General features: G+C 44.5%; 1 protein-coding gene across 7 annotated transcripts in view; it reads right to left on the bottom strand.

Annotated features, from left to right (window-relative positions):
• AMOTL1 (angiomotin like 1) overlaps nt 1-15,560 on the bottom strand; it is a 144,368-nt gene that overhangs the window by 93,713 nt on the left and 35,095 nt on the right. The window lies entirely within an intron of this gene.

The raw sequence follows: 15,560 nt of genomic DNA, 5'->3' as shown, positions 1-15,560 counted from the left end.
CATCACTGCATCCCATTTTTAATGTGACATTGTTTTAATCTCTAGAGCTAGGAATAAATATTTATGCCATCTCAAACAGCTGGGGAATCTCTGATTTCACAGGATATATAAAGCATTAACGTTCAACTCGAGTGACGTATCAGTTCCTAAAAGGCCTTGCCTAGACAATACCTTGACCTGCTAAAATCAAACTAAAGCAGTTAAATTGTGTCTATATTGGTATTTGGTGGAGTTTTAATTGGGTTAAAATAGGTTGATTGAGCTAATCTCATTGAGAAAAGCAACTTTTTTTCTTAGTCTGCACAGGGCCCAAATTGGAATTTGGCTATAATACCAAGGCTGACACCATGGCTCTTAAGAAATGCACTGGGATCTTGAATGGTCATAAGTGGCCTGAACCTTGTTTTTACATGTCATCTGAAAGGAAGTCATTCAAACTGCACAAGGACAACACCACCAAGATAGCACATTGGATATGAGGAACAAGTACCACCTATTGAATCATCAATGCCATTTCTTGCACCAGTTTAGACTTTGAGGTCTCCCATCCAAATATTGAGCAGGTCTGACCCTGCTTAGCTTATAAAATTTGGCAAGAGCATAAATCAAGGTATAGCCACAAAATAGCAATGGGAAGTATATGTGGAGATTGTATTATTGAAAGAAAGGGTTGAGAAATCCAAATATCTGAAACAATCCCAATGGCAGAATTCAATTCGATCTGAAGTCCATGAAGCCTTTTAGATGGAAGTTCACTGAACTCATGAGTAACACTCATCTAATTCAGAACATAATTGTTTCATGGAGTACCATCACCACCACATAGGTAGAGATAACATGATTCAATATGTACAGATATTCTTAATATGGTAAAAGGAAGATCTAGCTAGAGCATGAACAGAACCACATCAGGGATAACTACGCTTACATTTCTTATGGCTGCCATAATGCTAACAAAACTTAGAAGCATGTCTTCTACTCTCTTCTGCTCACTACTCCACCTACTACCTTGACTACATTCCTCCTGATTCATGAGTTCCCTTGCTCCCTCCATCTCCCACATCCTTAAGCTCTCTCTGTCACCTAACTCCTTTCCCCTGCCATCAAGCATACCAGTGTGGACACTTGTCTCAAAGAAGTTTCCATCCAACTACCTCACTCCCTCTTTCCCTTCATTGCTCAACTCCCTGAATGTACTGTCTAATCCTTCTGCCCAGACTTCCTCTCCACTAGCTCCCTCCCAGTCCTCTTCAATCAGCATCTGCCTGCTGTGTTCTACTGAAAAAGCCCTTTTCAATGTCATCAGTGAACCTTCCTGGCCAAGTTGCATGGCCTCCTCTCTGTCCTCATGCTCCTTGATCTATGGCCTTTGAAATGGTCCATCACTTCCCCATCCTCCTCAAAGCTCTCTCTCTCTCTCCTAGGATTCAGAGAACCTGACTTCTCTTCTTTCTCTGCTTATCTTTGATTCTGCAGGGTCTCTCTCAGCTGCTCCACCTCCTGTTCCCCACTCTTTCTATCAGAGTCTCTTAGGGATCTGTCCATGAGCCTTTCCTTTCCCCTGAGAATCCTCATCCAGTTGCACAGCTTAAATCACCACCATGCTGATAGCTTCCAGATCTACTTCTTCTTACCTAAATTATCCCCTGCAGCCAAATATGCTCCCTGTCTGCCTTTTTGATTTCTCTTTCTCACTTCATCTTTACTCCCTTCTCTAGTCTATTGTTGTCAGCTCCAGCCTCTTCCAGCTATTCTTGGCAACATCCATGACTCCTTCTGCACCATGAACACTGTTGCTGACATTAATCCTGCCAGTTTTTTCTCTATCACCACTCCCAAGTCCACCTGTTTCTCTCAACTCCCACCATGTCCAGGCCTTCATTGCCTCTTGCCGCAGTTGCTGCAGTCTCCTCCTTTCCGGCATCTTAAATGATCACCTCAGCCCTCCTTTCAATCAGTCCAAAATGCAACCACAAAATTCATGCCTCTTGCCCACAACTCAGACCATGTCCAACCTCTCTTCAAATTCCATCACTACCAGCTTCTCATCACCATCTGCATCAAAATAAATTCCTTGTCCTTGCTTCCAAGCCCTGCACAACCTGGCTTAAGCCTACCATCTGCTCTTTCCACTCCACCTCCTATCCCCAGACTCTACTCAAACTGCATGACTCACCTTCCCCTTTGTGTCCTTCTCCTGGTCTTGGTTCTGAGCACGCTTCCATGCTGCCCAATAAACCTTCCCTCCTTACCTCAGCCAAAAATACCTCCATTCTCCTTAAGACTCACTCCTTCAAGGAGGCCTGTCCTCATTAGTCATCTCCTTAGATTGGTGTTTACCAACTAGATGAGCATTTACTAATTATATGAGTAAAAATATTTATTTTACTTTAAAAAAAATCCATCCAAAAGTCAGAGAACTACTAAAACATGAGCTAAACTGCATGCCTCATTCACTCTGCCTTATCGAGTTTCCATTACCCCCTCCTGTGTCTGAATACTCCCTGTCTATATTGTTTTTCTAGGCTGAAAAGTTCTTTACAACAGTGATCTCGAACCTGATTCTCAACTCCCACTGGTTTCACACTGGTGCAGCCTGGACATCAGCGGATGTCCTTTTGACTTACACCAGTTTAAGCTTAGGGAGAATCAGATCCTTCATCTTCACATCTGTCTGTAGAACATGGTTGTCATCAAATAAATAATAAATGACAACAGCATACGGCATGTAGGCGAGTCTGTACAGTCTTTGCAGGAGAGAAAAGCAGCCAAGGATAACAGAAAGTAATTTACCCTGATTACTCAGAGTAAGATAAGGATAACTGAATATTCGATAGCACACACCACACACATTTTAAATAACATTTGCTTTCAACAAGCCAAGCTCTGCTCTCAGTTTCACTAGTGACTCTTCCCTGAATCAATTCCACTGCCCTCAGTAGGGCTAAATGAGTAAAACTCAGGACAGAATTCAACCCAATATCTTCAAAGGCATTGATATGCATACTCTTTTTTTTTGGTATCCAGAGGAAAGAAAAGCAGTTGCCATGAAATGTTAATGAATTCACCATTTGATCATTCAGAGTAGGCATGATCTGCTGTGCAGAATATCTATATTTAGAGAGCAACATGGAAAGATTACTCAATTGGGTGAATATAAGGCAGAAAAAAAGACTGTCAGATTAGCAAAGTAAATTGTTCTGGAATTTGTGTTGATACCGATATAGACCAAATATATCTATATTGAACAGAATTTTCATTTCTAACATGATTATACGCATTCTGCTACAAAATAACATGGTAGCAGCCTAACCCTGCCTACCTCACACACACTAAATTTCTTATGAATTAATCAGTGGGAGCTTTGCATAAAAGAAGCCTAGATTTGCTTTATGACTATAAACTGTGTACTGTAGCACGTCAGAAAAAATCTAAGCAAGGAAAACAAACTGAATCATCCAGTACTGCCAATCCCAAACATTCAAATATCATGAATCAGGCTTCCAAAATGATGAGACTGTCTTAAAATCATGAGATTTTTAAAAAATAATAGTAATTTTGGGTTCTTTTTACTTGCCTTCTGGTTGTTGAGCCTTTAGTACTAAGGTCATGTTTTCAATCTTTTCTCTGCAGCCACAAGGGCTAGCAACTTCCTTTTTCAGTGAAAACAGAAATTCTCACCTAATCACTTGTCTCCAGGAGCCGAGGGTTTAAACAAAACATCAATACCACAAGACTCTTGATACAATCACAAAAGTTTGACAACCAGGATGATCTCCCAAAGAGTTCACATGCAGGGCCAGATTCTGACCTCAGTTACACCAATCCCAATCCCAAGTAACTCCAGCCCAGGCAGAAATCATCCCTTTCTGCTTTGTCTCTGTTACTGTAGTGGTGTTTTATGTTCAGTGTCCATAGGTTTGAATAAAATGTCAGATTTAATTGGCACAGGAAACATATACCAGTTTGAGTGTAAGACAGATAATGGTTGCTGAAAGATCCGTGTTTCGCAGAGGGCCTTAACCCAGATCATAGACAATAAAATAAAACTTGAAAGGTATTTAAGCTTAATAAGTAGTTTCAGTCTGAGGCAGAGGTCTCTTTCCTCTTTGTGTATGATGCTATTAATGGAGTTTCAACTGACTTTTCTTCTCCGGAGGAGAAGGGACTTCTCCCAACAAAGACAATGGCAAAACTTCCATTTATGTCAATGGGAGCCAGCCCTAAAACAGTTCCAAAACGTCTTCAGGGCTGGGCCAACAGAATTCACCCCAAGGTTACTTCACCATGTACAGCCTTTGTTCCCAGGTACAAACTCTTAGAGATGGTAAATCACCTCCTTCCAACAAGGCAGTGATTCCCAAACTTTAATAACCCGTGAACCCCTTTCACTAAAATGTCAAGTCTTGAGAACCCCCTCCTAAAAATGAATATTTCCAGGGATTTTCTCCTTTACTTGAGTATCAATTATAAAAACAAATGATCTTGGAAATATAAAATTTGTTTTTATGACATGCTTATTACACACTATTTATTATTATTTATCATTACAGTATTTTTATTACATTATGAAAACGGCAACACTCTTCCAAGATCTCACTTTCGCAGCTTGTATCACTTTGAATAAGCCTGTTCTAAGACAAGGCTCCTATGTTTCATCAAGGAATATCAGATGTGAAAAAGCATGAAGGTATTTAAGAAGCCAACTCAAAGAGTTCCTCCTACACAAGCATTCAGGTCTTGAGCAATCCAGGCAAACAACGCACATTACAACAAAGCTTAAACTTGTTCTCCATAATCATTTTAAAAACAATACTAGCTACCTATTTAATTTTAAAAACAGCAAAAAATATCCACCTCCCTTTCCATTTCTTATAAGGAGTCTTGAAGTTTAAATCTCCTCACTGTGACAGATATGCTTGCTTTGATCTGCTTAACCCTTGGAAGTCCGGGGGCTCCGGGCTGCTGGCCCTGGGCTGCCCAGGGTCCCAAGGGTGAGCTCTGGCCGCCATTAGGGAATTTTTTCCCAGGAACCCCCTGTAACATTTCATGAACCCCAGTTTGGGAACCACTGCAACAAGGCATTTTATCACACTGCTCCCCAGAGGTGGATCGCCCAGCCCACTCTGTCCCAATCGCCCCGCGTTCAAGGCCCTTTTAAAAAAATCACATCTTCCACAATGCCCAACAGAAGTGAACCTGGACAGGAGAAAATGCCCAAACACTAAGGGTAAGACTGACAACCAGACAAGGAAGATTTCTCCCATTCTAAGCAGCCCTTTCAGGGTGCCTTCCACAAGCTCCAGCCTAGGGTGGGGCCTGGGGCTGGTAGGAATGGCACTAGCGGGATTCTGAGCAATGCTTCTTCCCCAAGGCAGTTTAGGGTGGGCTGCCCAAGTGACACCAGGAGGAGTTTTGGCCCCTGGAGCAGCCCAAATTCAAGGTACAAAGGCGGCTTAAAGCATAAGAGACACATCACTGAATCTCACCCTGCATCCTCTGGATTTCCTACTGCGACCCATCTTCCACATGTCTTGGTCTTACAAATAAACTCTTTGGGGCAGGCAATGTCTTCATTTCTGTATATCATACGATGTCATAGTCCATATCGCACAACGGCGCTGGTACTAAACCAACTAAATAGTAACACGAAACCCAAGTTCTCACTTTTCCTTGTCCTCATGACAATGCAATGAAGGAAATCTCTTTCAGAGTCTTTAATGGCCCTGCAGGCTAGGGTGGCAGGATTCTGGGCCGGCCTGCTGGGAACATCAGGCCAAGTGGCAGCCCTCCACAGAACACACATGCTGCTGGCCCAGTTATTGAACGCCTGCGATCACTAAGCCACACTGAAACTGCCAGGAAAAGATTTAGAGGGCCAGTGCTCCATGCAGAAGCAGTGCTATTGAAAACCAGTTCTGACAGCAAATGGGAGGGAAGGAAGAGAAAGTTAATTGGCAGCAAGAGAATGGCAGGCAGCATATGTGACCGTATGAAGGCTGATTCTGAGAGAGACTGAGACGAGGAGTTGGCTCCTTAGAAAGCTACTATTTGTGTCTCAAACAAATTAAAGCAGCAAGTTACCTCCTACGCTGAAAAATAAACTGAATTTGGGAGCATTGCTGGGAAGTAAAGTAGAACAGGAAAAACAGAGGGACGGATGTGGCAGGCATTTATTTTCTAGCTCTTTGGCTCACAGTGGGTCTTTTGCTTTACCCTGTCTTGAAAGAGGCCTTTTCATTCTTGCATGAATTACATAATCAACTGTTTGTTCTTTAACCATCCAAAGAAAGGGGTGGAAGGTGCTTGCTTTACCACAACATTGTTTTTAAATTGGGAACTACAAAGAGAAGGGAAGTGGTTAGGATCTGGGAAGACAAGAGGGACACAAAGATGTGTGTGGGAGTATGCAAGAGTACTAAGACTAGGAGAAGTCATGTGGGAGTACTAATAGACCATTATTATTTATATTACAATAGCACTTAGGCTCTAACCAGATCCACTCCCCATTGTGCTAGATGCTGTACAAACATATGGCAAGAGAGAGTCCCTCCCAACCCCAAAGAGTTTACAGTCAGAGGTCCTGATTCACCACAACACCAGTGCAGGGCCAGAGGAAAGACAGCTTCACAACACCACAAATTGGGGCCTCTGTATCTAAAGCCAGGTATATGCAGGACTGCTGCCAGTCCAACCACCTGTGGTCCCAAATGCAAACCAGGTATTTGCTTTTAGTTCAGGGGACTGGTAATGGAGTCCATCACTTTGAGCTCTTTCAATTCCTCCCTCCAGTGGTAGTAACCCAAATCTGTGACCATCTCATGGCTGTTGACTGACCTATGTGAAATGGGTTGCTGATCTCAGTCCATTTCCTAAGAGACGTTTTTCCACATGATCAAAACACCATCCTAAAACTGGGAGCCTAGCAATCTCAGCAGAGAAACTAAGGTCTTACTGACTGTCTCTGTTCTGTGGGAAACAAGGGGCAGAGGTGCCGGCTTCCTCCTTGCCCCGGGGGTGCTCAACCCCCACTCTGCCCCAGGTCCTGCCTCCACTCCACCCCTTTCCCACAGGCCCCTCCCTTCCTCTTCCCGCCCAGTTCTGCTCCCTCCCAGGAGCATTCCTCTCCTCGTCCCTCCCGCCCCAGTGCTTCCTGCATGCACGGAACAGCTGATTGCAGCAGGCCGGAGGTGCTGTGAGGGAGAAGGAGGAGTTGATCAGCGGGGCCATTGGTGGGCAAGCGGTGCTGGAGGGGGAGAGCGAGGAGCAGGCTGCCAGTGAGTGCTAAGTACCCACTAAATTTTTTCCGTGAGTGCTACAGGGCTGGAGTACTCGTGGAGTTGGTGCCTATGACAAGGGGAATTCAGCCACCAACGCTGTTAATTCATCCCCAACATTCACCAGCACTGATTCCACTTTGCAAACAAATATTGCTTAGTTCAATCAGCTCCTGTGAGCAACATCCTTCTAGATATGATTCAGATGGGCTAGCTAATCCCACCCCTTTCCTTTCCTTTCCTTTCCTTTCCTCGTAGCACTTTTGTTTTCTTCTAATTCTATTATCCTACATATGGATGTAACTGAGCAAACGTCGCGGCTGAATCAGTGAGACGCTTCATTAGCAGGATTTCTTTAACTGGGTAATTACAGATATAGTTCCTGCTGTCCCCTCTGCTTCACTGTACACTGGCCAAGAAAGGAGAATTTGGAGCTGATGGCCGCAGCCAATGAGACCAGAAGACAGGTTCCTCCCACTGCCGCAGACCCTTTAAAAGGATCAGTCTTAAAAGCAGAACTTCCTGGAGCTTTGGTAGGAAGCAGCTAAGACAAACACCTCCATCTCCATATCCGCAAGGCTGAGGACTGGAAACGTAGCAGGCTGCATAGTCCAGAATGGCTGATCTGGTCAGGCCAAGGGAGCTTGGATTCAGATAGCTGACCTTGTTCCCCTGAGGAGGAGGAGGAGGAGAAAGATTCCTTCTGTTTCTTTCCTCCTGGGAAAGCCCCTCTGCCTGGAGCGCCTGGCACAGGGGAGTCTCAAGAAGAGATGTGGCATCTTAGCCTCATTGAGGATGTTTTCTTTGAGACCAAGATCTTTGGAAGGGAACATGAATCCCCTACTCCCACAGGGTCAAAGGATGGCAGAGTAGTTCCTAGGTAGTTTGTGCCTGGGAGGCCCTTTGTTTGGCTCATGCTTACAACTCTCTCGGACAGGGAGAGGTTTGCTGTGCCTCACCAGAGGATTTAGTGCTTAACCCGTTAGCACTCCTTCTGCCACAGGTCTTGTCTTTAGTTTCATGTGGGACTCCTTTTCTATTGATCCCCCTTGGGAAGCCTTTGGATTTCAGCTGAGAGGGGGAACTGATCCCAGGATTGCCTGGCCCAGAAAGATAGGCCCCAAGGGGAAGGAATACAGGCAATAACCTAATAAAACAAGCTTCCATCCTAGGGGGTCTTCGTTAAAGTCACTTGCCTGCTTCTCCTACAAAAAAAACTCCCAAAACCGACTCCAACGAGAAACTGCAGAATTGGAAGTCATTTGCAAACTGGACACCATTAAATTAGGCTTGAATAAAGACTGGGAATGGATGGGTCATTACACAAAGTAAAAACTATTTCCCCATGCTAATTTTTCCCCCTACTGTTACTCACACTTTCTTGTCAACTGTTTGAAATGGGCCATCCTGATTATCACTACAAAAAAGTTTTTTTGTTTGTTTGTTTTTTGTTGTTGTTTTTTCCCCTCCAGCTGATAATAACCCACCTTAATTAACTGGTCTTGTTACAATTGCTATGGCAACACCCATTGTTTCATGTTCTCTGTGTATATATATCTTCCTACTGTATTTTCCACTGCATGCATCCAATGAAGTGGGTTTTAGCCCATGAAAGCTTATGCCCAAATAAATTTGTTAGTCTCTAAGGTGCCACAAGTACTCCTTGTTCTTTTTGCTGATACAGACTAACACGGCTACCACTCTGAAAGCAGTTCAGGAGTATCTAATGATAGGACTGGATTGGGAAAGCCCCTGATACAGGTTCAGGAAGCATGATTAGAAAACTAGTGCTGGGCCTAAAGGTCCCACAACAATCTAGTGGCTCTGTAGTCACCACACCTGGCGATGTGGGCTCAAGAACCTTGGAAGAGTATTTGGGTCCTTTTTCCTGGACTTCCCTTTGGATGCTGATCCCTGCAGGGGCGTCCGCCACTAGCTACTTGTCCTGGGCTAGGGTCACCTGATCCCTAGCCACGGCACAATGGCCTAGGCTATAATTCCCTGGCGGATCCCACACCGGAGAGGCCTAATTGCTCGTTACAGAATAGACACAGATGCCCATTCAGACACTCAATGATAGGCAAGTGCAGGATTTGTAGTTCAGCCTTTATGTTCTGTCTCCAAAGCTGCAAGGAGGCCAAGGTTCTGCAGACCTTGCTTCTAAGAAAAAGAACAGCTGTTCAGAGTATTGACCTGCCAGGGCCCTGTGGTGAGCCTGTAGGGGTGAAGCCTCAGACTTTTTTCAAGAGGCAAAAGCCACTTGAGCCTTGAACTTAGGGAGCGCTATAACTATGGGAATGACTTCAGAAAAAGGGGGGATACAGGCAAGTACTTGGCCCACAGTTGGGGACAGAAAAGTTTATCTTGACAGTAATCATGCCCACAAATACCAGGCATGGTCTACTAACCTAAGACCAGTATGGGCCCAGCACCAACGTATTGACCTCTTGAAATCAATGGCAGCTGCAGATGCTCAGCCTCTCTGCAAATCAGGCTCAAGGAGCCAGGGTTTCAGCAATGCACAGCTATTATACAAGCACCTAAACAAAGTACCCAGCACCCTGCAGCTCCCGCTGAGAACAGAAGATACTGAGCCCTTTTGAAAACTCACCCACTATGGTGCCTAAATGGGAGCTGGTCTGGGTTAAGCACTTTTAAAAATTTTGTTCAGCTCCGCTCCCTCCCGCCCCCACACACAAAATGGAGGAACCCAGAACCACTAGCCACTTTCTAAAACGTTAGCCTAGATTTCCACTCATAGATGACAGATAATAAGGCACGGCTCATGGATAGATTGCTCATAACTCCGCTGAGCAGATGCTTACAGCCGGGTGGATTTTTAATGATATGAAACTTCCAGCAGAGAAATGCACTCAGCACAGATTTCAACAAAACTTTGATAAGCAAATCAAATAAAGAATTAAAAAAAGCCTTTGGGGTTCTGCCAAAGTTGTTTCCCTCTAGCTGCCAGAGGCTGCGGCCTGAAGTGCCTTTGTAAAGGTGAGGCATTTTACTGGGAGGTTTTTCATTTGTTCCAACAAATATCATTCAAAAATAAATAAATAAACAAAGCCAGCCATTTGATTGGGGAGGGGGGAGTATATTATTTATGAAAGGTGCTGGATTTACAGCCTTGGAGATTAGCATTCTCTACCTGCAGAACAGGTACAGCACAGGCAATGGCACTGGTAATACAAGCTTAATCATGCTGTCCTGTCAACAGGGTCCTCCTCAGCCTATGGGGACAGTGCAGGTTAGCCTGAGCCCTCTGGTTAGGGTTAGGACCTGCAGGGAAAGTCACACTGCAGTGGCTGTACTGTTCTCCTGATACAATAATTTCAGTCTCTTTCTAATGCCCTCACTCTGATTTATTTCACTGGCACTAAATTCACTCAAAATCTCACTGCATTTTTAAAAAATGGCAGGGAATCACTCTGGTGCTTCAAACAAGTTATTTGTGAACCCATTTGCTTACACTGTTATATAAACCCTCTGCTCCAGTTAACTGCCAAATAATGCAAATGCATGCTATGAGCTTGCAGTTAGGAAAAAAACACTAGCAACAGAATCCATGCTGAATTTGTTTTGTCTGAATTTGTATATTATAGCAACTGTTTTATGGATTTTTAACCTGTTCACAAGGCCATTTGGGGCAGCAATCTGCCCCCATTGCCCTCTTTTCCTTGTCTATCCTTCTTCTTGGGTTACCAGGCACAGACTCAATATGCCAAGCAACAGTATGGAGGATCTTTTTTCCAGGGACATCAGTATCTAGCTCCCTGTCAGATTCCCCTTCCAGCAAATGAGCTGGCAGCTCTGGAGCTGCCTCTGGGTCTATCACATGTATGGACTGCTGACAGGTTTTCTGGGTGTATTTCTTTAGCTGAGCAGTGTTTTATTTTGATTTTGATAAATTTAGGGGCTAGTTATTCATTTGTGAAGGACTCATCATCAGAATTTCCTTTGTAAATGGAATACTTTTTCCCCACCACACAAATAAATGGCTAAATCCTTCAGTCTAAGTGCATGCTGCAGAAGGCCCTGAACACAGTAGAAATCTGCTGACAAAAGAAGGTTGGGTAACCTCTTCCCCTTCCCATGCACTAAGGAATACATCTCCATGATCTCCACACTGGGCCGGCCTGATGAAGACAGATCTGGGGATGGGATGATAGCAAATGTTCTGGCATGAGGGAAGTGCAGCAGCCCTGAGCCCTGGAGAGGCTGGAGAGAAAGATATGGATGTACCCAACTCCATGTGCCTTTCCCCTGTCCACAGACTTTGCTCCCAAGCTGTGCCAGGGGACCAGGACTGAGCGCACTACACTGTTTTAACTATGAGAATCACCACACAGACCGTATCCTGGCCTCCTGAATGTCTGATGTGTCATCCGAGTTTTCTTGGTTACTCAGAAGACAAGGATGCAGTCGCTGGCCTGTACACAAATATATTATTTATGTGAATAAAACACTTCTTCTAAAGAGAAAGTCATTGCCAATGTGGAATGTACCAAGATTTGACATTTGAACACACAGAGATATGACATTAAAATACATGCAGGGAGAGCCAATAGTCATACTGTCACCAATCTAGCTAGCTATTTCTCATATGTATCTTACTGTATCTAGGCACCAACCTGTGGAGAACACTATCCATAGCCAAGATCCTCAGCACATGAAAAACAGCACATAGAGCTATGCCAGTTTATACCACCTGGAAGTGGTAGAAGCCTAAATACCTTTGAGGAGCTGGGCCTCAATCCTTATAAATCACACCCTCAGATAGTGTAAATTGGCTAAGCTCCATGCACTGATTTATATATCTTGAGGATCTGGCCCTGTATCAGGTGTTTAGATAATTACCATAGGCCAAAATTCTGCTATCTGTAGAGACACTGAGCAGTGCCTTACTCTGCAAGTAGTCCCACTGATCAGCAGGATTATATATGAAGTATTACTAAGTGTGAGTAAGGGTGGCAGCAGGGCAGGTCTGGGGCAGCAAATCAGAAGGGGCGGCACTCCGGCAGTTCTTGGGCTGGCACTCCGGCAGCCCTTCGGCAGCGGCACTTCGGTTTATTTTTTCTTCTTTGGTGGCTTTGGCGGCCGCTTTTTTGTTTGTTTGTTTTGCTTCGCTGCTTTGGGCGGCAAAAAAGGTAGAGCCGGCCCTGGGTGGCAGAATCTGGCCCATAGGTTGTGTCCATTATACCACCTCCAGTTGAGACCCTTTCAGAGCTCATAAGACAAGCAAACTCTGGCCTAGTCACTACACAGACAGGTGTGGTAGAGAGTTATGGTGACCATATTTCCCTAAACTGAAAACGGGACACCAGGAGTAGATATAGATGACCTTTCTGCCCCAATCCTTCTCCCTGACCACTCCGCTACTATTGCCCTTCTCCCCTGCCCTTTCTGCAGTGAGACAATATGAGCGGCCTGGTATCACCACTGACCCAAGCCCGGCTGTGCTGGCAGTGCTTAATTTGTGCTGGGACTTGCCAGGGCAAAGCCCCAGCACCTTTAGGCTTGGCAGTTCATAGGCCCAGCACATCTGGGCTCTTGGCCAGCAGCCGCCATTCTCCAACCACCCAGCTATGAAGGCAGTGCCACTGCCAGCAGCAGCGCAGAAGTAAGGGTGGCAATACCATACCATGCCACCCTTACTTCTGCTAGCAGTGGTGCTGCCTTCAGAGCTGGGCATCTGACCAGCAGCTGCCACTCTCCAGCTGCCCAGCGGGGCTGGCCCAAGCCTTGCCATGCAGGGCTGGCCCAAGCCGCATGGCATCGCTGCACACCCAAGACAATATCATGGAGGTCACTACATTTTTGGCAACTGGGCATTTGCCCGAACGCTCCTCTGTGCTCCCCCACACCTGGGGAAGAGCAAATGGGACAACCAAAAAAGTCATGATGTCCAGGACAGAGATTAAAAAGGGGACTGTCCTAGCCAAAACAGGATGTAAGGTCACCCTACAGAGAGTGGATTTGGTGATTCAGCGGGTGGTACTTCCCGGAGTCAGTATATCACCAGTGTCTGCATGGTGCCCAGGAGCACTTTTTGGATGACAGTGCCATCTTTTGGTCCTGACCACTCACTGTCTAGCCCACTTTTTGCAAGAATAAAGTTAACTCGTATGTCAGACCACATTCCAATTTGAGTAATTCCATTCAGCCTACCTACAGGTCCTATACACCTTCAATTCTATATAACAGTCCTCTGTATCTCCTCTCCAAACTGCTGTGTCATGTTGCCATGCTTTGTTAAACAAGTGCTACCTTCCACCGTGTGTGCATTTCAATCGGTGGTGAACTGTGCATGTGCACACACATGGCTAAGGCGGATATCACAATGTATTGATCTGGGAGGTAAATATTGTCTGAAGCAAAGCCAAGGTCAATATTTACCTCCAGCAACAATAAATCTTGATGTCCACTCACACAAGAAGCCAATATGTGTGTTGTTATATGCATTCATTTTTGCAGTCATTCAAACTGCTAAGCCAGAATTCAATCTAGCTGCATAAGTGGCCAGTACATATTTTCCTTTTAAATTGACATTTATCCAGTGTTTCCTGCATCAGGTCCAATAACTTGTAGTTTTCATGGATCCTAAGCATATTTAAGGCCTGATCCAACTCTCATTGAATTCAACAGGAGAATGATTGAGCCCGTGTTTTGCACTATGCTAAATTTCAGCATCACCACTACTCTCTAAATGGTAGCCAGTTGCACCCATTTTATACATATTATCTTTGCATTGTGGTATTTTTCATATCATACAGAAGGAGATATTGTATTCAGAGGGTGATTATAACACATTTTATAACTCCTTTACAGGTTCATTACCATTCTAATGACTCATGTATTAAGACCAACGGAGGTGAGTAATTGGCCAACCCAGAGGCAGAAGAGCGATACCCAAAGATTTCCTGTGTCGGATGTGAGTTTAGTCTGATATCTAGGAAGGATCCAATACAAAATTTCAAAATAGGAATCTAATACAAAATATTGTGAGCACACATACATGTGAATAAATAATGTATCTCCTTCTAAAGGGCACTGAAAATACTTGTCTTACAAAGATAATACATATAAAACAGCCGCAAATGGCTACCATTTAGACACAAATCGAGTGATAAATTGCAGAATCATGTGATAAATTCATTTATCTTGCATCTCTCACCACCTCCCCTTGATCTCTTCTCAGTCAGCTGGATTTCTGTGGCATATTCTGCATTAGTTGCACATATGGCACTTCCTCTGACATTCATCACTGTGGAACGCGAATAGAATGTTCAATAGAAAGTCATGGTAAGTCAAGCATGGAGGGAAATATTTCCTATGAGAAATTATTTCCTAATTTTTTCTAAATGGATCAAACAATCCTAAATGAGGTTGAGGCTTCTGAAATCGCGTTTGAAGTAATGACTTGAAATTGAAAAGGGAATAAGTGATTCTGCAGTTTATAAAGCATTTCCAGAAATAATACAGAGAATGTAAATTATTTGAAATAGTTTCAGACTCTACACCAGCCCCTCAGTCCCACAGCCAATTTGGGGAGGATTATAACCATGCTACCCTATTTGAAAAGTACTTTTCTCTCCCCTGTTGCTCCATGAGATTTTTTTTTTTTGTAACAAACAGTGGAAATTGACTATGTCCAAAGTGCTGTCAAATGCACAAAACAAACTGGAAAAACAGAGGGCTAGATTTTGTTCTGTGCACAGCGCAGAAGGCAAGCCCCCGGGGAGGTGAGGTAAAGATGTTTTTTGATGCCTTTGCACCTTACAGATTCCAGGTGGCTGCAACAGTCCCCAGTGTAAGGGCACATCTTCACTGACAACGTTAAAGCACTGCCATGGTAGCACTTTAACGTGGCTTGTGTAGTCACGTCACAGTGCTGGGAGAGAGCTCTCCCAGCGCTCTAAAAAACCCACCTCCACGAGGGGCATGGCTACCAGCGCTGGGAGAGCAGCTCCCAGAGCTGGTGATCTGTCTATACTGGCACATTACAGCGCTGAAACTTGCAGCACTCAGAGGGACGGGGGAGTGTTTTTTCACACCCCTGAGCGAGAAAGTTGCAGCGCTGTAAAGTGCCAGTGTAGACAAGCCCTAAGTAAGAGCAGCCCCACAGACTGATCTATCTTACTGTATAAAATTTTCTCAGAGGTTCCCTAGAACTCACATCAGTCCTATCCTGCTCCTGCACTGGGGAAATTCTCCCCTGATGCCTTGAAGCTTCTGTCTGGCCCCTATAGGCTGCTGCAGGTGTACATATGGGCCAGA

The sequence above is a fragment of the Dermochelys coriacea genome, chromosome 1, assembly GCF_009764565.3.
Source record: "Dermochelys coriacea isolate rDerCor1 chromosome 1, rDerCor1.pri.v4, whole genome shotgun sequence".
Taxonomy (NCBI): Eukaryota; Metazoa; Chordata; order Testudines; family Dermochelyidae; genus Dermochelys; species Dermochelys coriacea.
The sequence above is the reverse complement of the archived record's forward strand: the minus strand, read 5'-3'. Positions and strand labels throughout refer to the sequence as shown.